The following is a 25972-nucleotide window of genomic DNA, read 5'->3' as shown; positions in this document are numbered from 1 at the left end:
TCAGACACATGGTGTGAACTGTGGGGTTGTCACATACAGGGGCAGGAGTTGGACCCAATGATCCTTGTAGGTCACTTCTAACTCAGGACATTCTATGACTCTTTTGAATGATGCTCAAATGGCTGATGTACACACACACCACAAATGGGTGACCTGGGCATCCACAGGCCAGTCCAAAGTGCAACAGCTGAAATGCACAATGTGCAAATATCAGTTCCTCCACACCAACTGCCGGTGCAAATTTACTCCCTCTTGCACACTGTTTGCTACCATACATGTAGCATCATGTACCGGTTGGGGATTCCTCACCATTTCTGAGTGTTCTGAGCTCCCAAAGCAGAAACAGCACTCTGCCTCTTCCACAAGATGCATTTTTCAAGACTGAAAGTCCGATATTACTATTCTCTATCACTTAGTCAACTGTGGATTGGAAAGTGCTGAGCACAGCCAGTAAGTCAACAAAATGAATGTTAAGATAGATGGTTTCCTTCAGCTATAAAAAGAGGAGATTCAGATCTTATCGTATTCTACCCATGAAAACACATTCTACTGTAATAATTACAGGCCCAGCCAGGAAATTCCTGTTGTCACCACATTGTACCCTGTGGCTACTAAACATGCAGAACAGGGAACAGTCATGCACAGGTCTCCATCATCCATTTCATCATCCCAAGACACTGCTCTGAGGACTGGGAAAATCCAGTGCTTTTTCTCTTTTTTTCTGCATACAGATATGACAAAAAATCCTCCTACATTAGAGTTTCACATTTTTCTACAAAACAAAGACTACTTGAAGCAGACATGCAGCTGTCACAGGATTTGTTTAATTCAGAGGCTTGCACAACCTCAAGGGTTGCTGCCTCTCTCTCATAAAGGGCTGTGCTATTTGAGATGTTTTTTTCATGGTCTTGTTGTCAACTTAGGTAAGAGCCATTTTTCCAAGTCAGCTCAACATCACTGCTACTGAAGCATTTTCACTGCAGAACCCAAACTGTTTACTTCCATGAGACTCCATTCCTGGTTGATCTGTTTCCCCTGATGGAAATGCAGCTTCAATCCATACTCCTGGAAAAAAAAAAAAAAAAATCTATACATGTGGCCCTGATTTGCAACCTCTCTGCAACTCTACTTCTGAATCTGCTCCATTTGTTCAGTGGAAAGGGACAAAGTTATTACTGCAGGTACCACAACTCAGAGTTACAAATTACTATAGAAACAATAAGCCAGTGGAAGCAGTAACAGTCAAGAACCCAGACACAGATCCCATAAAACCAGCACTTTGCCAAACTTCTTACGCCAAAAATCCTTCAGCAGATGCCTTATGAGTAACTTTCAGAAATCCTAATTTGAAAACAATTGGACAGATCAGCAACTAAAAGATAAAAAAGAAAACCCACACCGTTTGGGCTTTCAATGATGTTCTTTTTTTCCCTATAAACATGCAGGACCATATTCTGTTCTTATTTATAGCCATAAGAATCACTGGTCTCAGCAGACAGCTATCCAAGATTTACATTCACAAAACACAGAAAAATTAAGTTCAGGTTATTTCTGTGGCTGAAACTTTTGTTCTTGGACACAAAGGAAAAGTTATGAAACATCTCAACAGTCTTAGCATAGCAAGGAAACACAAGAGAAGTTTTCTTATGTCCCAGACTGCTGCAACAATAGCAAGGAGGACTGAATCACAATTAGAAAGTAGAGAGGGCAGCTGGTTTGCAGATGAAGATAGAGATAAATTACTCTGTGGATGGGATGGAACAGAACAGGCAGTAAATTTCCTCTTTCTTGTGCTGGATCTCTTCATCCCATTCTCAGTTACTCAAGAATCCCATCTGAAAACTAGCAGCAAGTAAATATTATACTGTAGTATGGAGCAGGAAAGAATAAAGAGACAATACATGAATTACAACATTCAGGAAATGAAGGCATCCCAATCACTTGCATCAGAATTACAAGAAAATCATTAAATTGGCACTGGGCCACCTGGACCAAGCTGAGTTAGCTAAATAATGAAATGTTAATTCTTCAGTGTTGCCTTCTATTTTACCCAGTCAACTGTTTGCAAACACTAACTTCCCTGCTCACCAAAAAAACCCACAAAAAAAACCATAAAAACCCCACAAAACAACAACCACCACCACACAAAAAAAAACACACAAAAAAGCAACCAAAACAAAAAACAAAACAAAACCAAACATACATACACATATTGGAGAGATGCCAGAAAAGTGCAAATATCCAGAGGTCCAGAGCACACCAGGTCTTGTGAAAAATTGAAAGAACTAGGTTTCTTTTATCAAAAAGGACTATGAAAAGACACACTACGAGTTTTCAAAGATATTTGTGAAAGGAGAGCTTCAAACTTCCAGATTCCTGCTTAAATTTCTGCAAAGGAGATAGAGTTTGGGGAAAAAAATGTTTGAAAATGAGGCATAGTGAAGGGCTGAAGAGACTCCACTGTGAGGTTTGTGCCACCTATTTGCTGAAGCTTCTAGATACAAAACAAAAGTCACCATCACAGACTGAAGCACAGGAGGTTCCATCTAAACACAAGGAGAAACTTCTTTGCTTTGAGGTGCTAGAGCCCTGGAACAGGCTGCCCAGAGAGGCTGTGGAGTATCCTTCTGTGGAGACAATCAAAAACCACCTGGACACATTCCTGTGTGATCTGCTCTGGTGAACCTGCTTTAGCAGGTGGGTTGGACTAGATGATCTCCAGAGGTCCCTTCCAACCCCAACCATTCTGTGATTCTGTGATCCCACCATGAAGCACAGAACAGACTAGGCAACCTCTTGAGATCTATATTTTTTACCATTTGCTTTGCAAACAACCTGCCAACAACTCCGGTAAGCAACTTTTCTAAAGGTGATACACTGAAGACAAACAATAGGCCACACCAGTGTCCCCTGTCCAAGATGCAGGGCTTTCCTATATTACTGGTGATATAAAACTTGAGCATCCCCCTATGCAATATCCAGTTGCAAAACAGACACTTGACCGCATCACTGTCGTGACAAATCTGAATCACAACCAAAAGATCCAAGTAGTCTTTTAATCCATACATATTTCCTTTAAAATATCCTTATAATTCATTTTCCAGTGGTGGTAGCAAATGGTTGAAATCTAGAAAGGGTCATTTTAGGTAACTCTCTGAAGGGCAGCCTCTACTACCTGCAAGATATCCTTTAAACTTGGTAATGAGCCATATTTTATAGGTTGGGTGGAGGGGGGTGTTATAAGTTTAATTTGAAACAGATTGTCCAAGTAATGAAACAAAGTTGGCCAGTTGGAATTTCACCATGTGGCTCAAAGTCATCATCACAAGTACATGGGGGTGCTCAGGGCCCTGCGTCTGTCCCAGGCATTTGGCAAAAAGCCGGTATTCTGTTTCTACTGCCACATGATGCTTTTATATTCATAGGATTTAAATGTTTCCTGTTCCTGCACATCCATTTATCATTTTCTGAATGAAAATCTAACACAAAGATTTTAACAAGCACATAGTTATTTCAGGCACCTCAGTTTCAGGCATCAGCTAGAGACAACAGATACAAGAATCTGAATTATATGTTATTCATTCTAGCACTTAAATCTCAAGCTAAACCTGTCTAACTGAAGGCAAAGTACAGACTTGTATAAAAACATCAAGAACAATTCTGGACAGGACTGTATCCATTGTCTCTACAATGATATATCTATAATCTTCTTTTCCCCTCGGTATCCCTTGGGCACAGTAAAATCCTAACAGTGTTTTACCAAATTTTGCAGCTCCAGTTACTCTGTGCTTAATCAACCTTTGCTCTTCTAGATTTCCCATTTTGCAAAACTAATTATAAGGAATTGCCCAGCATGTACACGCACTACTGCTCTTCCCCATATCAAAGGATGACCCAAACACCTACTACAGGCCAGCTGTAAGTTAATAACCACAAACAAATTTGAACAGATGTTGTGAGTGAAGAGCTTGTGGGTTTGGAACTGATAGACAATACTCCGTCCTTGCTACCTTTTTCTAGTAGGACTTACCTTCCATTGCAGATAAGCTAGATCTTCTATCTAAATAGGTAGGTGATAGATAGCCATCTTCTAGATATTTAAGGACTGATTTTTTTTTTAAATTATCATCAGTAATTATCCACCGTATTCATGTTATTGTTACAGAAATATAATAGACAGCCCCCAGCATACAATAAATATATTCATCCTACCATCTGATTGGTAGGGAAGCAATAAACTACAGCCAGTTTTAACATGGATGTGCAGAGACTTTACACACTGATCCTAACAGGTAAATTTGAAGACAAAAATCTATGGTGAAAAATTACACCACTGTATGACAGAATATAGTAAAGCACTCGAGTGAAAAAGACTTACATTCAGCCTTGCAGCAACACTTAACATTTTTACTCTACAGAGCCAGATATCTGTCCCCAAGTATTTTTGCCTCTCTCATCTAGATTAGAACTCCTGCAGAATAGAAACTGTCACCATCAACATAAAAACATCCCCTGACTGCTGACCTGAATTTTTTTTTTTGTCCCCTAGAAAACAACCATGTGAAACTCCGATTAAACAGGATGCACAGGAACCTACTCTCTTTTCCCCAATGGTGACAAAAATAGCTTTTCTGAACAAGCACATCAAGAGTAAACACAAGCTGCTTCAATAAAAGAGAAAGTTTGATTTCATAATTCTTCCTTACGCAAGGAAGTCTTTTTAAAGAGAGTATTAGGTTAGGCAGGACCCTAGACAAAGCAGGGGAAGTCCCATGGCAAACACACAATAAATGGCAGCACTGTTAACATTAGGTCACAACCTCCATGTCACTGAGCCTTTGTGCACATTGAGCCTGGTGCGCTCGGGGCTGCCGACAGCTGTTCCAGGGCAACACATGGCCAAAGAGAAAAGCAGCAGCCAGCGAGGGGTTAAAATTGTTGCTTTGATGTTTTTTTGCTGTAAGCAGCACCCCTTGAATTCACTATTATCTTCCTGTCATCTCCTCTAGACCTGTCCAAAAACACAGAGGGTGATGTAGGTCTCTGAAGTAAACAAATATGCCAGGTGCTTTCCTTTCCAGTATAAAATAGCTGGGGCCTTTTCTGCATTTTATTTTAAAAGGTCATTAGTTTCAAGCACTCAGGAGTTCATCATTTGGACTTTTTCAAAGACATAAGTTTAGCACACAGATTATCTGCTCGGGAATTCCAACATACGAAGATTCTCTTTTTTCAGCAAAGAAAAAAAAGCATTTGTAAACCAAGAACTTCGAATTTCCTTCCTTCAAAACAGCAAGTAAACCAACGTGCTGCTTCGCACCCCAATAACAAGTTTATCTCAAACATCAGATGGGTCATAAACATCATCCTTACAGGCTTTTTAAACAAGATAAAGCAGCATTCTTTATGCTCATGGCTTTTCTCAAGGCACTGGCAATATATTATTTCTGAATATAAACCATTCCCAAAATGCTATCATTGCATATAATAAAAAGATGCAGCTTTTTGGGACCATCTTGTGGCTTATTGCCAAAAAGCATAAAACTATCTTCCTACCAGGAGTTCATATTTATTCCTGAGGAGCAACATGCACTGGATGGAGCTGATAAATAATTCAAAAGGGAAATACTCTTTCACTGCAACTAGAAGAGTGCTCACTCAGAATGAGAACAGGAAAAACCAGGGGAAAGGATGAAGTTGTGCTGGAAATTAATTCTTCAGGATGTCACAGTGACATTGCATAGGCCGAAACAGCTTCCTTCAAAACACACTTCCACATCTTTGTGGACTGCAGGGGAGCTTAGTGAGGCATATACCAAGGGGCCTTACTAAACAGGAGTGACATAAAATAAATAGTGAAACTGCAGAGATTTCTCTAATTCCCAAAGCCAGGTATGTACCCAGTTTTCCTCCACACGTGGCTGCTGGCCAGGGATGCGATTTTATACCAATACAGTTATAAGTACACTGTCCTAGCTTAACTCCTGCTGTGGACATCACTAGATGATTGCAGTTCTCACCGCTATCCACACTGGTAGGTCCTGACCTGAGAAATTGCCTTTCCTGTGAAAAGCACCTTTACCCCACCTGTGGCTACATTAGGGAACAACATGTTGCTTTAGTAGCACTGGTGGTCTTACTAATGGCACAAACTCCAAGAGGCAGGACCTCAGCAAACTACTACAGGTATCTAGCAAATTCAGGATGTGGTGTGTCCCTCACCATGACAGAGGCTGTAATCATAGTTTCTTGGCAAAATGCTACAGACTGAGGTCCCCGTTGCTCTGCAGAGTATATCATCAACAGCAAATGTAGCCAGCAAACATTACTGTGAGCTTGAGACAAAACAAACTTTTTTAAAATTTAAAAAAGCAAAAAGCAAGAAGAAAACTCCCTTAACTCTCTCATTCATCGGACATAAAAACTGTTTCATTTTCTATTAAGCTCTCACCTTCATCTCGTTGAATCAGACCCTTTGCCTTATGTAACAGGCCTGGCACTAGCCTTCCTCTCCTCTCCCATGCACAGGACAGGATGAGGTTCAAGACCTTGTAGCTCTTTAGTCATTCACTGCTTTCCAAATAATCTTGTCATAAATCCCCCATTCAAGTCATACATAAAAGCTGCACACCCATTAGTAACTACTAACCAAGTCTAATCAAATATTCTGGCTGAGTTTGAATGTTGTTATCCAGTTTGGGATGTTTAAACATAATTACAAGCAGCAAGACTTTTGACATGACAAATATTTTTTAATAACATTACCAGAATTGTTAGTTCTGTTTTCACTGTGAAAGCAAACAGAGCAATTCCAGCTGGAAAGTTAACATTTATTCTTGCAGTGGGCTAAAAAAGACAGACTCTGGCAGCCAGCAGCCAAGGAAACTGCTTCCACTAACCAAGGAGGGACGGTGCTTCCAGGAAGACTCTCCCACTGCCAACTTTTCTGTACTTCAGGGTAGTGAACCACTAGAAAACTTCATGTGATAATAGTTCATTCCCTTCTTTCATTGTTTTGTTTTCCCCCCAATTGTTTCATAGTACCCTCCTTCTCACACACAAGCCTTTTGACTTGCACTGGGTTAAGCCATGATGAAAATTATTACTTCTTTAGAAAGCTGAGTTACTCAACAAGGGAAATCTTCCGAGTCTAAGATGACAGCCTAACACTAAGAGCAGAGGAGTCAGAAGGGGGAAGGTGCATGTTAAGAACCTTTGCGATCAGAGCTGACAACAATAGACTTTTGTTCACTTATGTTCATTGTTTAAATTGTGTTCTACTGCAAGGAGCCTGGGCGCCTTTCAAATGTAAATATTTTACAAGAGAATACCATATGGGAGACACAGCTGTTTGTTTTTGTTAGAAAAAAAAATTGAATCCTTTCATTTTGCAAAGCTTTTTTTTTTTTTTTAAAGCCTGACTCATAGTTATATGCCAACAGTTAAATTATCTTAATTCATATTAATCCCTAAGTATTTGCAGGAAGTGTTTGAAGTTGAATTTTTGCAGTTGTAAAGTGCTTAAAGAAGTTGTAAAGGAAATCGAGATCGCAAGATGTTTATACATCAGTATGTTTCCATGGTTGATAAAAAAAAAATATATATATATATTTTTACTCCTTACCCATTACTACAGGTGACATATCTAGAATTTGATAAGGCATGATGACATTTATCCAGGAACATAAGTAACATCAACTACAAAAACATTATCTGGCCTAAAATCAGAGACTTAGCAAAAGCTTCAGAGTAACTAACTCACTTGCCAAATTAAGTATCTAATTTTGTTTACAGATGACTCAAACAAAACCTTGCAGATTTTCTCAAATGTGTTGCTGCTTAAAGTTATTTGCCAAATAATACCATTATAGTGAGTTACAGCAGAAAAAAGTGCTTCGGTTCTGTTTTTAAAGCTCAGTGTGTGCAGTACACACAGAGCCATGAGCAGGAACAGAGCACCCACATCCATGAGACTCACATGCCCAAGGCTCCCAAGAAGCTGCTTCTGTTTTTTGGGAGAGCTCTCACTGTGCTGATCTCTTAAGACTAGAAAGAACATACATGTACATACTTGTCTTACTCACTCTCTTCTTTTTGTCCTCATATTTTGCACAGCAAAAACTATATTTTTATATCACCCAGAAACAGATATCATACTGGAGAACATCAATGCTGAAGCACTACACTTGTTAGGCCCTAAGCCCTACCAAGAAAGGACATATATAACTACAAAAACCTCACAGAGGGAGTATAAGACCCAGACACCCGATGAGTGACCCTTCTCTAGAATGCTCTGCCAGCAGACAGGGGTTTAAGAGTTTTTCCTGAAACAAGTTCTAATTAAACAGTTATGTAAGCTTTTTTGCTAGACTTCCCTTTCATGAATTAATTTAATCCCTTTCTGCATCCATTTATAACTTTTATCCCTACAACCTCCTGTGACAAGGAACTTTCTAGTTTAATTAAGTGCTGGGCAGAAAAGGTATTTCCTTCACTTTAGTAATTCCCTGGCATGCAAGGTGCCCTCAGACTTGTAAAACATTCTGTGTCCTACACAGCCACCCAAAAGTAAAGGTGTTAATGCGAGGTCCAAAAGTGCAAAAGCTGAAAAGTGCCAAGAGCTTCATCTCCACATCTCTGGGAATCAATTGCTGCCCAGGACTGGGTACTAAACAGAGGTTAAAAAATTACACCCAAGGAAACATTCATCAACTTTTTTATTAGCTAGAGCAGCTAGGTGAGCAGGTCTGAATATCAGAAACCAGCCACTAAGTCATCATTTAACCCATCAGCTCACCATCACCCCAAGTCTTCCACTTCACAGTGATTGCTCCACTGCAACCCCTTCGCGTGCTGTTGAAGGTGATGTAAACCCTCTCTCCCCTTCTTGTACACCAGCCAAACATTTTCTGTTCCTCCTCATACTCCCACTGCTGCCTCTCTCATCCCAACCACCCTGAGGTTCATGTGATTCCCAGGAAACAAAGGCCAGTGCTATGGTGTTGGGTGAGGAAGGCTGTTGTACTCTGAGGATCCACACAATCCATATAGAGCAGGGAGAGCAGCCCCCCATCCCTTCCACAGGTCAGCAGTGCTGGCTGCCTTCCTCCCAGCAGCGGCCCTTTGCCTTTCTACTATTGTTTGCTTTAGAGCAGCAGCTAAACCTTTCAACTAAAATTGAGCTGGCCACCATGCACACAATAAACACAACATCCACTTAAGAGAACTTAAGATTTGGAATAAGATAAGCAATGGCAGAGAGAATTCAGGTCAACACCTCCACATCCCAAGCAGGGAGCAGCACTGAGCAGCCCAGGCTGCTGCAGGTGGATAGGGCCCATGTTGTCCTGAGAAGGTTGTTATTTCCATGAATTACACCCATTTGTCACTCCCTGTGGGAGGCTGTAATTCAGTACTTCTGCGCTGGCTTGGGGGCAAAATATGGTACAAACCGACCACATATCTAAAATTAACAATGTCCCTCAATATAGCTGGTGCATGTGGGTCAAGATGGGACAACTTTCTTTCAAAATAAACAGGCTTTGGCACAGCTTGTGATGGACAGCACGAACTACAGAGCAATGACAGTTTGCCTTGTATATGTTTATGTAAAGTAAATCCTGCCGATGTTCATTTATCCCTCCATATGGCCTCTGGGATTGTATTTTCTCCCCGATATGAACAAACCATTCCTTCCATACCAACACAGCAGAAACTTCTCTGAAGGAAAAATCCCTTATTGGGGAAAGGCTGAAACTCAATGTTCACTCATGCATCACCTTTTCACCTCCCAATACCTGCAGTGCCACAACCCCTGTCATAGCCCACCCCACGCACCGCTCCCCAACACAGCAGCTCCCACACAGCTCCAGGCTCTTCCTGAAGCAAGTGACAGTGGTGAGGCTTCTCAGTCACCACCTGGTAAGATCTGGTCACCCTACAAACACTGATGCCAAACATTAATTTACACGAACAAGAAGCAATCCATATACATTACAGCCTGTTGAGCAATGCCACTGAAAAGCCAGTCCACATGAGGGCATTTCCCTTTTCAGTGGGTTTGTGTTTGAAACTCAGTGACAGAATTCAGCACAGAGAGAGAAAAACTTTTTAAAGATAAGGAAACCGTATTTCTCTGGACAATTGGCAACAGATGGGTTACTGATGTTCAAATGCGTACTGCAGGCAAGAGCTGGCTTTGTGACACTCTGCCCCAAACCATGTTGTTCTTATAATAAAACCATTCAGGCATCAGTTGTAAGGTGGAAGATTGCACTGAAATAGTACTCCCCAAACTGTTTCTTTTTCATTTGCATTATTTACTGCTGGGCATCTGAAAAGAAAGGATGGCTTATGTAAGAGCCTTACCCAGGTCTGGGAATGTTTTTCATTTCTCCTTTGACACAAAACCTTTCTTCTTAGAAATGGAAAGTTGAACTATACAAACTCAGACATTTCCTCTTTCTGGTTGAAGTATTTTGTAAGAGTAAGAGCAGTTATCACTTTGGCCCCATGTTGGGGTTGAGAAGCATGAATAATCTCTTTGATATTAATGAAAAACTAACATCTGTGGAAGGGGAGCTCTTCGGAATGACCTCTTTTGCCTACAAACCTACCTGTAATGACACAGGGACTCTCTAAATTTAGTGCTTGCAGGAGTGATGCAGGATCTCACCTCACAAGCATTTATCTCCTGCCAGCACAAATGGGCTGCACATTTTGAGGCCGTGTTTGCAAAACTGCCCCAGGTGTCCACTGCTGTTGTGGGTACCACTGCCCTGCTAGGGCATCAAAACTAGCACTAGGCTTCAAGAGACACCCGATGGCACAGGAATCCAGGGGGTAACACAGGTGAATTTACACCTCAGAACACATAGAGGTTCAGTATGTAACTAAACAGCCCTTCTTAACAGCTGAGCTGACTGCATTTGAGTACCAGCCTACTTCATTGGCCACAGTTACTTATTATTTCCCTTCAAAGGTGTAAGACTGTGTGATAGCTCCATCTCAGTGTCTTGCTCCAGCAGTTTGAGAGATTATATTAAATGTGTTTATCAGGGCTGAAAAGCATTGATGGAAATTTGCTTTGGTTTCTTAACTCAGTTTGCACCTCAGCCCTCCTTTGTCAATATAAAACATCAGTTTTTGTGTGCAGGGCACAGCTCCTCTACCTAACTCAGGAAGGAGTCAGGCTGAAATTTCCAAGAGAGCCAGAGGAACGTGAAACAGCCTTGAGACCTTACTGAAAATAAAGGGAGATGGATAACCAGTGACTTGCAAACCCCAGGGAGAATCCGCACCACATAACGTGGGTCACGGAGCCTTGGTGAACCCCAACTGAGGGCAGCCACTGCTGATGGGCACGGGTACCCTTCTGCACAATGTGCTACACTGCTCTGACTCTGGTGTCACACAAATTGGGGCAGCAACTCCAAAAGCATAGCAAGACAAATGCAAAAGAATAGATTCAGGCAGGGGGAGAGGAATACCATACGTTCCCCTTTTAAATAAAAACCTGCTGAGAAGCAGCACGCAGATGTACAGCACAGTGAGTAAATAAGCACTTTGTCCTTCAAGGGTTATTTTCTCCCCTTCAAGGTTAGCTGGTGACCAAAGTCTCCTGATCCTACCCTGAGGTCACCCTTACTCAAGCAGAATTCTTCAGAGAGGTACAGACAGCTGGAGTGTCACCTGCCAGCTTTTAGGGCTTTATAACACAATCTCTCTTCCCCGCAATTTGTATGCTTGGTCTGTGACAACATGAAGTTCCCCCAGCAGGTGAGGTCTACCTCAGGTGTGAATGAGCAGCCACTAATTACATAACAGGACCCTGAATGTGGCTGTTCATAGATACCATAATACCAGCAACACAACTGTATGTGATGATGGGATCTCTGCTTTTCCTTGGATTTTGGATAGGACTGTCTCCCTGCCAAACTTAGCTATTGGTTACAGCACCTATGAGAAACATTCAGTGAATAACTAGAAGTTGGAGTTCAGATCTACATTAGTAACAATGACAAAATGAAACACATAAGTTTCCAATGTAATTTGTTCAACGTCATCAGAAAAGAAATTGTTACCACTAATCCAAATTTCTACATAGGTCATTGCCCCTATATCCATCAGTATGCAACAAGCAATCAGAGAAGCTATTCCAAAAAAAAAGAAAAATACATTTTGCATTAGCAATACATTTGCTACAAAAGATTTTCAGTTAGTCATTAATAATAGCATATTCCCCACTTAGGACTCAAGTGCCATCAAATAAAAATAAGCTGCTGTTGCCAACTGGAAAACTGGCTCCATATGTGTCTGTTGGAGTTAAAGCAGCACAAGTGTCCAGGTGTAGAGGTTATAATTTTGGCAAGGAAAGACCTATCACTTCTGGAGGTACGTAATCAACATGACCACAACTCAGTGTGCTGTCCCCCCTGCTGCCAGGCCACATCAAGAGGATTGTGTGCCTCAGCTGCAGCAGCTAACGCAGCAAAGCACAGATTTCAAAAGGCATTTTCACATGTGACTCATTAATTTAAGAGTTTACGTATGGACTGTTATTAAAATACTTGTGAGGCTACAGCACTCACTCAGTAGCCTGCATCCATACAACCTACTTCATTTTCACTGCCTGGATTAGTAAGGCTTTAAATATAAAGAGTCTAGCTACTGAAATCAACAGAAAATAAGTCTATAAATATTCTGCTGAATCTAAATCCTAAATTCTTATTCATTTCAGTGTGACCTAAGAGCCTAAAATAAAAGTTAGATGCTTAAATTAATTCTCAAATATGGATGCCAGGCAGCAGGCATTTGCATAGGGCCTGGAAAACACCTTAGACCCTTCTTGAGGCTTTTGGTCTCACCAAATGATAAATAAATAAAATTATCAGAATTATACTTTGCCTGCTGTCATTAGCTCATATGGAATCAATCTGAAACACCAGGAAGGCAACAGCACTGAAACCATTAGGAGGGTAGAAAGAAAGATCAAGTTGATGCTTCAAAATATGGCAAGAATGAGAGGAGTATATTATGCTAATATATGACACGTTTTCTCCAGAAACGCAGTATCATTCATACAAATGACAGAAAGAAGCGAGGCTAGAAAGAGCAGTTCCCCAGTGTGCAATACTTTTTTGGTTAGTTCAAACTATAGCTGAGATAGCTAACAGTTATTTCTTCAGGATAGAAGAGGCCATGAGGCCAGTCTCTCACAAGCTGGTGTAGTATCAAGTCTTCCCCTACTGATAACTAAAGAGATCATAAAGGCTTTCTTCCAAATCCTCAGCAACCTTTTTGTAAAATAAAAAAAATAAATAAATAAAAAGTAAATCACAGGTTTACAGATACTATCTATTTAATCACTGTAAATGTCACTGAAATATCAGACAAGATACCTACACAAGAAGGGGGAATCAATTTTGCTTTTTTCTCCAGATTCTCCTCGGTTTTCAGTTTGTTCTTGCACTAGTATCAACTCTCTCATTGGCAGGTGATGTTATAATTAAATACACTGTGATCCCCAGAGTCTTCATGGTACAAAACTCTCCTTCCCATGCAGCATCTCAAGAACAGGGCTGGCATCAGGGCAGGACATGGGGCTGACCCTGGGAGCCCAGCACAGCCACCCACCTTTCCTGCCACGCAACTAGACAGGTACACATCTCCTCCCAAAATATCCACTTGATCAGAGCACACTCACAATCCTAATAACTAGAACACAATCTGGTTCAGTGCTTAATAACTCCATTATGCTGCAAATTTGTTCTGCTTGTTCACGTCTAACATGAGTGGGAGCACAATTTGGGCACAGCAGCTATATAATGATGCCCTTTTATAACATTCTTCTGACACCAATAGTTGATGGTAAAGTTCTTTGGGAAAAGTTCCTTACGATATGATAGAAGATCTGCACAGAGTTATTCTTCTGCCTTTCGTAATATGCCCTTTCACAGTTTCAGTTTACCAACAATAGCTTCAGAGTTGACACTTTGATTAATACTTTGTGAGGTTTTTATCCTCACAAGGTATAAGAACACATATAATTCAAATCTGGCAGCTACAGGTAATCATTCAACAAATCATACCACTAGCCAAGAATAAACAAGGAACACTATGCCAGTGAACCTCATCCATTACCAGAAGGAAGCAAGGACGTGTTACACTGGATAGTTTTTACAATAAATTTGCAGCACTGCAAATAAGTAATTTGACCCCCATTGAGAGAGACACTTGTGATAGAGAAATGAAATATCCAAAAGATCATCATGCCTTATGCACACACATCCACCAAAATCATACAGATCCTTGATCAGAAATGCAAGTTTGAAAAGCAATCTGAAAAGCCCATGCAGCGAGACATGCCACAAACTGTAGCTCCTTAAATTAATACTGGAATTGTTCATTCCTAAGAGAGTTGAAAGGGGCTTCACCTTCAAATTAACTTCTTTATCCATGATTTACCAAACAAAACTCTGAGCATCACATCACTAGGTATAATCAGCCCATCTGACAGCTTTAAGTTAAAACAATGGCTCAGATATCACTAATCCTCTTACTGGAATTCAGTCAAATCCAGAATTATTTGGATTACATAGCAGTTTGGGAAATCCAGTAGCAGAAGACCATTTTCCTTCCAATCAAGAACAAAGAATCTGAATTCTCTTTCAAGAGAAAAAAAAAAAAAAAAAACATGCATTGGCCTTGTATAAAATTGCTCAACCGAACAAACTTGTAGCCAGCCTGGAAGCTTAGTGACTGTGTCCCTGTGCCAAGCCACATCTAAATAATTGTCCTTGTCTGCTGCTCCCATGGCTGAGAGCACTCAAGAGACAACAGAAGCAGCCTGCTTCAGAGCAGGGTACATCTCATGTTGTTCAGCAATAGGCTGCTTTGGCCCCAACCTTATGGCCCAGGAACTACAAACTAGACAATAAGGAAAGGCACTACTAAGATTTGAAAAAAGCCTTGTCATGGTCTTCTGTGCTTTCACATTGGTTTATCTCTCACAAAGTTTGAGGGCTGGTACAGGAAAGTTCATCAAAAAGGGAGAGAGACAAGCCCACCCAGCCCAGAGAGCTGGCAGCTCAGCATCTGGACCAAAGTCCTGGATGCTCAAGTATTGGACTTGTAAAGCAGACTCAAAGCCTTACATGAGCACAAGCAAACATCTCGATTTCCATTTATGTCAACAAGGGCTGCAGAGATTCAGCATGTCTGAATCCAGCATGTGTTAATGGCATGTCCATATATGGATTTAAATGGCCAAGTTTTTAGGATGCTGTGTTAAAAATATTGGCCCTTTCTCCTCATAACTGTTAGCACCCGATAATTCTTTAGATTGAAGCGAGAGATTTCTTTTACTTCATTCTTATGACAATTTAGCATTGCTGGCTTCAAATGAATTATAACAGAGTAAGCCCAAGTGTTAACAGTGAAAATTTAGGCCCTAAAATTACATTTATTAACTAAACAATGCTGAAGTGAATAAACCAGAAGACTTGACTAAGAGAGCAATTTAACCAGCACTGTCTGTGCTTTTGCTAGGCTATAAAGGAGAACTTGTGGATGTTGTGACAAAACTCAGCTTGAAGCTATTAATTTTCCAAACAATGACATACCCTGAAGCCGATCTGAAAGCTGTGAATTAGATGGAAAGAATTTCTGACTTTCAGATTCTATCACATATTTTCATGGTGAGGAAAGAAAATAAATAGTTTTGTTTTCCTCATCAGAGGCCTGTTGCATCTTTAGGAAGAGCTTTCCTTTTGTTCGGTGCTGTCATCTCCCTGTGCAGTGTCATTTAGTCCCACACCGTGACACTGCACAACAGGGCTACACAGCCTGTACAGCTCTTAAGAACCACTATGGAAAGACACCAAGATTAAAAGTAAAATGACACTGCTACAAACTTCGCCTTGAGCTGGAAGTCAAGTTCATTTTTTTTTTTCTGGCTTGTGCAACATCAGTAATAATACAAATCCTTTCAGGTCCAGCGTTGTGTAAATCCATTGTACGTTAATTATATCCCCTGTGTCATCTGGCCAACCTTATTTCCTTCTTTGGGGTTTTACACATGTCACTGCAAGCACAATTTGAATGCAATGAGCTAGTAAATTTGAAGAAAATTAGTTTATACAGGTGGCTTTGCAAGATAAAAGCAGATAACAGTAATTCTGATAGTGTATAAACTAAGAAAGGCTTCAGGTGTTTTGATCAGACTTGGGGTGATTCGGTAGAGCAAACTTCAAGACCTGATTTTCACTGTGTGCAGTGAGCAGATCTCTGGAAAAAGACCAGATTATGTCATTTCTTTACAAATAACTGTATTTTAATCACTGGGGTTGTCATGGTTTGGGAAAAAGGAAACGGGAAAGTAAAGGCTAAAAGCAGCACAAAGGAGGTGTCAAAATGCCCACATATTTTTGCCTGCACACTTGTGCCCACCAGGGATGCACTGAGGTCTTTACTCCAGCTCACAGAGCTGTGCCAGCACTAGAGTTTCACACCAATGCAATTAAACCGAACTGTGCTGATGGGGCTTTGGAAGCAGCATTTATAAGTTAAAAAAAAAAATGTAAAGTTGCTTGTCAGATTTATTCTAGTCTTTTCCAGGGAGGGCTGAGCACAGCTGTGCTGGTAGTGGTACATTTGTGCAAGCGCCTTTGGCCAGAGGAGCTGTGATGGATACAGGAGCTCAGTGGTGACAACCACATGGCATTGAGGCTACAACTGGTCTGGGAAGTGATTGAAAACCTCACATCAAAAACCCACATATCTCCCTGATGGCTTTCTGAGCAATGAACTGTCATGCCCAAGACCAGTTTGTCCTCAGGCCCAGGTAAGAGGGAGCAGCAGCACTACAAGTAGTCATGAACAGCCCAGAGCTGCTCCCAAGGAAGTCAGTGACAAAGTTCCCAGTGATCCTGATGGAAAGAGAAGCTGGCACAAAATGCTGCAAGTCACTGCATGTCCTTACTATGACAGTACTCTGTACAAATCAATACTTGGGCTGAATTTCATTTTGCAAATTAAATCAAGGATTCCATTCCTCTGTCTTACAGGAAATGTCTCTGCCTTACAAGATACCAGAAGCTGAAAAAGAAATAACTCAAACATGCCTTCTAATCATTTGTGTCTATTCTAGGACCACAACCACTAAAATGCCTTAATCACATATTTAGCATTATTGCGGGGCATTAGTATAAAGTGAATTATTTGACTGACTTAATTGTGCATTTCTTATCATATCATAGAGATTTATTTTAAATGTCTCTTTAACTCCTAATTCCCTGTGCTTGCAGTACTTAGATCTGAGGAAGTTATGGTATGATACTCCCACCCTCCCCCAGTCCCCATGGGAAGGAAGACCTGTCTGGGATTGTATAAATCCAAATGCTACTCTGGCTGTTTACTTCACCAGACAATTTGGCCCAAAGTATGTTGTAAAGCTCAGGATGGGAGAAAGGAACAGCATGTTCCAGCCCAGAAAGCAGGTCTGAAGGACATCAAGCCCCTCCTTAGTTGTACTTAGATTAATGCAGCTGATAGTGGGAGTGTCCTGAACACTCTTATTCACTCTACTCCTGCTAAAAAGTCATGTGATGTGTCGGGGTGGAATGTTAATTTTGAATCACAGTACAATCAAACATTTTTAGAAAGAGGTCACTTCTAGTGGGTTGGACACAGGGCTGCTGAAAGCCTTGAACTCATGGATGGAGGTGCTATCCCAGCATCGCTCATCTCCACGCCTTTGGGAATGTATTTACCCACCCTCATCCCTCATGTCTAAAAGGACAATGAGATTTAAGATTTGCTGAGCTTGGTAGTCAAGATGAATTAACTACTGAGCTGGTTCTTCCCTTAGTTATCTTCAAGTTTGATTTCACCATCAGTCATGGCTACAAACATTTATTTAATTACTCAGTCATTGGACCTCAGGAAATCAAAATACCTGCCCAACGTAAGAAACAGTGGCATAATATTAAAAATAACCTGAACCATATTTGCAATTATTGGATTCAGAACTAGCTCTACCCACCTGCTTCCTTCCCATTCCCACCTCCAAGAGAACTCATTTCATTCATCTTCCATGAGCTCCCCATACATCACAGGTTACACAGCAGTCCTTGTTTCCTCAGCTCAGTTTCAGATTATCTATCAGCTACATTTTCAAATGATGCAGTGAACTTCACTCTTCTGACTTACTAGAAATTGATGAGAGTTAAAATAACTTTTGCTATTAAAAACACAGCCAAAAAAAAAAAGAGAGCATTTTACTTTGGAGAAAATCCATTTGGATGCACTCTCTTCTAGAAGTCCTAAACAGCTTGATCCAGGAAACTGGATCCAGGATCTTTCTAAAAAGAAACGTAATTTCTACTTATAGCAGTCTGAAGAAACTTTTCCCTTGGAGATTACATCACTTTGATTGGATGTTATGTTTTCCACCCCAATCTCTCTAGTAAAGTGAAACTGTAGGAGAAACACATTACTCATTGAAAAGCTGCATACAAGACTACTGCAAAACAGGGAGAAAAATACCAAAGGAAATAGAAATCACTTGAGCCAAATTCTTTCCTAATTTACCCCTCCACTACCAGGGTTCAACTGAAAAGTGCTGTCTTCAATATGACAAGGACAAAAATCAGTAACAATTTCCTTTGCATATGAACGTTAAAAATGCTCAAAAACAAACCCATAAGACAAAACAACTCCAGCATGAAATGAAGAACAAATAACCAGCTGAAATCCAACACTAACATTACAAAACATTTATTTTAGTTTATACTGTGTGCATATAAATAGAACACAGGGCAAGCATCACTCTGAGGCAATGACAAGGTTGCACAAAATCACATTCAAAAATCAGGAAATGCCAGAATTAAGGTTTCCCAGGCAACTTTAATTTTACGCCCCCCCCCACCACCACCCCGTGCATATGCATTTTACAGCACAGCCTTTAAATACACCATAGCATTCCATTTCTCAAATAGAATCGCATACTGAGGAAAGCTCCTAATAGCAACACCAACTTGTCATGTTGTACATGTTGGCAACTTTTGCTACAGGGAGGAAGCAGATTGGTCTGTAATCTGTCTTATTGCAAGAGTGAATTAATTTCACCTCAAATTTAGCACAAAAACCTTCCCCAACATCCATCTGAGAAGTGATTTTTCAGCTGTTTCTAAACCTTGGAAAGCAAAATTATTTTCATCCTGGCATAAAGTCTGGTACCGACATATTTTAAATAAATATACCTGTGTGGGCAATGTAGGCTTTGCTCACAGTTGAAATTAGTGTTCTCTTGTGCTAAACAGATACCATGTTTGCCCTACAGTCAGAAAAAGCCTGGGATATTGGCATGAAGAGACTAGATGAATTAGTTGAGGCAAACTCAAAACTTAAGCTTTGCTAATTCGTTTCTCCAACAGGTAAAAACTGGTCCAAGGGAATAAACCAGCCCCTGTGAAACAAGAGTAAAGAAATCCCCTTTCCTGAAGGAGCTGTGGATATGTAGCATCATAGCGCTGTAGAGCAAACAAATACAAGCACAGGAATGAAAGTAGTAAACTTCATACTAGTTGATGAAGTTAAGGAACATTCACTAATAATTAACCAAATGAAAATACACATTTCCTCCTCTCCAAGACAAGCTCATGAATAAAGAAACTCAAATCACAACCACCTTGAAAACATCTAATTACAATGGTGCGTTTTGTTTCCAGGAACATTACTTCTCTCTCTCCTGTTTTAACACAGATCTTCAACATTTCTGAAAAGCCATCAGGAAAAACTTCAATTCATTTGTGTTTATCTTATTGGCATTCTGCCACACAGCACATTGAACTATTCAGCATCAGGACAACTTTGCTGGGAAGGCAAATGGTTACTCACAGGACCAGATAAGCCAAAGAAAAATGGTATAGGTGGCTTCTATCCCCCCTTTAAAAGAGGCACTGTAGCTCCCCATTAGACAAGAGTTTGTCCCTTCTCCTGCTGCCCTCAGACAGCAAAAGGGCAGATAGTGCTCCAGCTGAAGTCAGTTTGAAAACTCCCTCCCTTCCATCAGAAGAGAACCAAAATTAGTCCAGCATAGGACAGAGTAGTGTGCTTGGGAGCACTGAACCTAGACCAAACAGACTTAGCTGTGTTCCTCATCCCTGCCAGCCACTCCAAGCAAGCTGTGTCCCTTCTGCACACCCTCATCCTTCACCTGCCAGCTTTCCCTTATCTGCCTATTTAAATCACAATCTCTTTGGGGCAGGCTTCCCCTCCAAGTACCTGTTTGCACAGTGCACAGCATAGTAAAGCTGTGATCTCAGTCAGGGTCTTGAGGTACAATTGGAATACAAATAATCATGAAAAAAACTAGCAATAAGAAAAAGAGCAACTAAAGCAAAGACCTTGACTGGTACAAAATAATCCATGGCTTGAACAAACACAGCTTGTGACAGATTCTTTCCTACTGTCATAAAGTTGATGGCAAAGATCCCATTAGCCTTAATGAGAGCAGGATCAAACCCAGCCTGTGTAGACTGAAAACTTTAAAAAAGCCAGAAAACGTCTAGCTTGAATGATATACATCACCTCAGTTCCTACGGAAATTTCAAATTCCTATTGAGTGTGTGATGCAGTGAGGCCTGAGCCATGAGTTACATCCATTTCCAAGCACAGAGGCTCCTCAGGGACACAGGCACCTCAGAAGCACTGTGAGCTTTATGAGAAACTTCAATCACCTAGACAATAATACTTACACCAAAAATAATATTTTCCATTCTCACATATTGCTAAGTTGTAAACTGTTCCTTAGATACCTGGACATGGAGTTTATGAGAAACACATGTAAAATCTTCACAGGCAAACCTTGTTTATACTCTTACACAAAATAACTACTGAAAGGACCAATTTTCAGAAAACGCCTATCGGGACCTGTCAAGTATACAGTATGCCAAAGACATCATGAGGCAATGCACTTCAGACACTGTTCTGCTTTCCCCATGATGCATGCCACCCCCAAAATCTCCCTTGCTTTTTTTCCCCAGGGCAGATATCACCCTAATGGTTGCCTTCAAATGTCACCAGTGACTCAATAAGAGCTTGCTGAGCTTTCCCAGTAAAGGAAGGAAAAATTCTCAAGTTCGAGATAAATCCTCATAGAGTCCACTGTCTGTTTTAAATCACTACTGAGTGAACTCCACATCTTTGCAGTGTTCGCTGGGACACGATAAAGATCTTTCTACTCAGCTCAGAAGATGCAAGACCTGATAAGCATCTCTACATTTGCAAATAAGCCAGAGGATTCTTGTGGACTACATAACATCCCTATTTTAACTTGGAACACCAAAGTAAGGAAAAGTCAGCACAGTAAGAACTTTCTCTCTCAAAAAACTGTAATTCTAATGACACTACTCCATCCCTTGCTGACTACTTATGAAGTGGATTAGAACAAGTAATAGGGTACTTGTTTTGGATTATTTTCTCCTGCTGTATCTTTTCTGTATCATCTCATAACATCCTTTGGTTAACTTGACCTTTATACTTTCCAACAGAGCAAATGAAGAAGCACATTCGAAATTGGTTTTGTACTTCTTGTAGCAATGCCTCAATGCAACTAAGCTGTTTTATATGAATTCTAGGATGACACAAAGCTGTTTTGCCCTGCTTAGATACACATACTCATTGAAAGTACACCAGGCAAATATTCCTTTCAGCTTTGCACTGTTATGTCACTTTAACCCCTAGAGCAGTAAACTTGCCTCGAATATATGACTCAATACCTTAACCGATAAAAATGGATTCACTGTAGATGAGCAGTGCTGTAAGAGAATAAAACATGGTGCTAGAGAGCCTGGGTTTACTCAGCAAGAAATTTCATCTCTTAAATGGACCGAAATGTGTCCCCCTATCTAAAATTAGGCCAGAACATTAGAGTTTCACTTCCAGGCTCTCGCTCTTACCTTTAACTACCTAAAAACTGTGTCATAGACAAAAGTAGTGCTATAAAACTTACATTCCAGGCAACACAGTCTCTTCAAAATCACGATCAGAAGAGTACCTTTTTTGATGTCATTTCAGAGGATTCAATACACTAACATTTAGTCCTCTAAACCACCTGGTATCACTATCTAGCCCACACACAAGCTGGCTTGGCATTCCCCATATTTTTAGAGGAATTCTATTTCTCAGTCCATTTCACAAGTTGTGTTTGTTTATTTATTAGTGTGCAGGTAAGAAAAATCCTGAGAAAACAACTATTCTCTGTAAGAAGCAATAGATGTGCAAATTAGACGTGTCTCTTCTCTGTTGAATACAAATAATATTTTTAGCATGAAACCAGCAGCATAATGTCCCTACTGAATCTAGGATACAATTAGAACTTTGTTGTTTTGGACCTTTGGTAAATACTCTTTGAAGATTTGAGGCCCTTTGCAAGCTGAATCTGTTTAAATCAGCAGTTATAAATATAAATACCTAATGAGGATGCAGAACAAACAGTACTTTGACTAACTCTAAATTATGAAATTGAAGCTTGGAGATGACAAACTGAGTATTAACTTTATCATACACATAGAAAAAGAGCAAAGTGGGTACACCCTCCCTCACATTGTTTTTAGAATTATGCGCCAGTGCAATGCTGAACATGAAATCCCATCCATCACCATTTATCTAAAAGAGAAGTCTGAAACTAGAACTTGGAGAATTTCAGCCCTTTTAAAAGGCTCTGAAAAGCTCTTAATCCACCAGGCTCTTTAAGACATGAGGATGATCGTCAGCTGCTCAAAATCACCCTCCAAAACTGTCAGTGAAGTGACAGCTGTGCCCAGGATACAGAGAAACTCACTACAAGACAACACAGAAAAAGGAAAGAAAAGAGAAGGGAATCCCAGTGGTCCTGTCATTGATGTATGGATGAAGAAAACAGCTCTGAGTGGAATCTCAGTATTTCACTCTGTGCCAAATTCTCCAGTCGAACAAGCTCAGAGGGACATCAATATGTGATTCCCTAAAACTTAAGTTCTTATTTCTTAAGACTAGAGTGTAGTGCTCTGGAGATCACTGCCTCATATTTATATGAAGACTGTTTAGAACTGCATTTAGTGACCTGAACACTTGTTGGTATAGACTGTCACATATTACCTGAATAACCAAGACAGCGAGATCTGACTGAGGCATCAATTTCTTTCTTTACTTATGAAAAAAAAAAAAAAAGTACCTCTGCTTTCCATCAAACCACAAGGATAATGACTTCACCATCAGTGAGGGTGTCAAGAAGTTCTGTCGTCTTTTAGAGGAAAAATAGGCAAGGAAGTTAGAGGAGTCTGGGCAGCGTAGTTAACATTAATGGGACAGCATGAAGGTTTTCTTGACTGCCTGGCAGACGCTCATGAGGGTAACTATTATTATTGTAGTATTTCTGTTCTTTTCTTTGAAATCCAACAAAGCAGGCTCAGGCTGTTATGATACACACCAGTATATCACACATGAGAAATCATCTTTCTGTTGGAAACGTGTGCATGAGGCTGCCAAAATAGGCAGATACATTCCCCTCTCACTTCCATGAAATGCAGACAGATTTTCTGACCATCACTCTCCCAGAGCCCATCTGAGCTTGCTACACAGGTGACAGAGGGGTTATTTCACCTAACACAGCCAGCAGTGTTCTGCTTGCTTGAGGCAACACAAGGAGGAAGCTTAAGGGAGACAGGTCAACCAGCTCCTTACTGATTTCTTGGTTGTAACCCAGTCCATTAACAGTCCAGCAACCCCTCTGAGGTTCCAGCTCTGCAAAAGCCTCTCCCTGTCCTTCTTTACTACTGAGTCAAAGTATATCAGACAAAATGCTCAAGGAAAATCTGGACCATGTGAAAGCCAGGCTCTACTTTCTATTACAGGAGGCTGCAGTGGCAGAAAGGACATCCTGCAGTTAAGCAATAGAAAACTGGATCCATTTCTCTTCCCCCACCACTGACAAATCCTAGCATTTCATCCATCTCCCAGGACTTCGGTGCCATCTGTAAAACAGAGATGCTAATAATCCCCCACATCTCACAGCTGTTCTATAAATTAACTCACCAGAGCTCAGCAGTGCTTCAGTACTGGTGACGGGAGCTAACAGGACATACACAACATCACCTCTTTTCTTTGTCAGCTTATTAATTATCCTACATATTCTCCAGGTCTTGCAACTGAGTGTGTTTCAATGGATGAAATAAATAAAATAACCTTTCCCTGCCTATAAATCAAACACCTGTCACATTCCTGGATATGACAAACCTCTAATCAATATATAATTTTCACCCTGTTTTAATGAGCATGGCTGTGTTGCTACCTACTGCAGATTGCAGCTATGTGTCCTGTTGGACTTGTATTAAAAAGTTCTGTGATAGGAGATGATGCCAGCCCAGAGCCTTCATCCCTCTGTTGTGCCAGATAAGCCTGAGCACAAAAAATACATGTTAATACTACATATTTTACTCAGCTTCCTAAACGGGAGACAGCAACAGTTTTATAACCATAGCAGCTCCTAGAAATTAAAAAGCAGTCATAGACTTTGCAAAACCTTTTCCTGGAATAACCAAGAAAGTTTTCATACAGTTTGTTTCAGACTAAACGGACTTCTCTCACACTGTCTGGGCTACATCTCCTTCTGTCGGGATTTAAGAAGCACATTAAGCGAATGCTTACATAGGAAACATCCAAGGAACAGTTAACTGTTGAGAGAAGGGGATTTGAGATGGTCCTCTCCCTTTTGGGTCAGGTATAACTAGAGCTAGGAAGAGAAAGAGGCTGTTGCCTAATGCAGGATATTAAGATTTTAAAAACCTGGTTTTGTTCCAAAATAAAAACGGGGCCCTAGTGGCTTGGCAGCCTGTTCCTGAGCCACAGATCCTGTGATGTCAGGATCCTCAGCCCCACAGCTGTTTCCATGGCTGCCCTGGCACCACGTACCCTCTCCCAAGTGGGCACCACCAGCCCCACAGCAGCTCTCACAGTCACTGAACCCACACCAGGGACCCTGGGAAAGGTCCCACTTCTGTCACAAATCCAGCAAAATCAAATCACATCAGCAAAATACACAGCTCCTTTCAAAGCAGGAAATCCAGTGCAATAAATTTATCTCATCAGCTTTAACATAAATCTGACAGCTCAGGATGGTGTGGGTAAAGTGAGATCTCAAACCATCTCAAGTAAGAACAGGTTTGTGGCCACACGTGTTTCCTTGCATCTTGTGCAAAAAGAGCCTTTGCAGTCCAATTTGGGTCATACTCTGCTTCATGGAAAGTGTGACAGGAGATTTAAGAAATTGGAAACACTGTAATTGAATCTTATTATAAACAGCAAAAACAAAGAGAAAGGCCAGAATCAATAAATAACCACCTCCAAATAAATAACTAGTTCACTCTCCATATTTCCATATCATCACCCTACACACAAATATGATTTAAAGTTTAAATTCTAACTTTCCTACTGCTCCATGCTGCAACAGACAGAAAAAACGGCAGAGCAAGAACATGCTTCTTCAGTCCTGGCACTCAGGAGGATGCACAGCACTGTACATATGATGAGAGGAGCAAACAGGCAAGCCCCGTCATTTCACTCACAGACTATGACCTCTTAACATTCAGTTCTATTTTTTGGTCCTCAGATGATATAAAAAGCACTGTGGGACTCAGTAAGAAGACAAAATTGCAGACAGGAGCCATTCTTCAGCTCACATAAACTGTCATAGACATTTTGTAGGGGGTCAAGTGTGAATAAATGGCAATGGACAGAATGGAGGATAGATGGAGTATACTTAAGCTCACCAAAGCACAAGACACCAAATAAAAGCTCAAACATTTCAGTTGCCTTCCCAACAGCCCTAAACCGTTCATACCTCATCCTCAAGACTGGGAAAATCCAGGTCTGGAGGTCAGCTTGGCAACAGCTTCAGCTGGTGCTGGTCCTCAGTGGTGCTGAACCCCAC

The 25972-nt window shown here is 40.7% G+C and overlaps 1 protein-coding gene across 7 annotated transcripts in view; it reads right to left on the bottom strand.

The window, feature by feature from the left end:
• Window positions 1-25972, bottom strand: part of KALRN (kalirin RhoGEF kinase) — a 513163-nt gene that overhangs the window by 459791 nt on the left and 27400 nt on the right. The gene's annotated exons all lie outside the window — the stretch shown is intronic.

The sequence above is a fragment of the Streptopelia decaocto genome, assembly GCF_964273445.1.
Source record: "Streptopelia decaocto genome assembly, chromosome: 6".
Taxonomy (NCBI): Eukaryota; Metazoa; Chordata; class Aves; order Columbiformes; family Columbidae; genus Streptopelia; species Streptopelia decaocto.
This window is presented reverse-complemented; position numbering and strand designations above follow the sequence as displayed.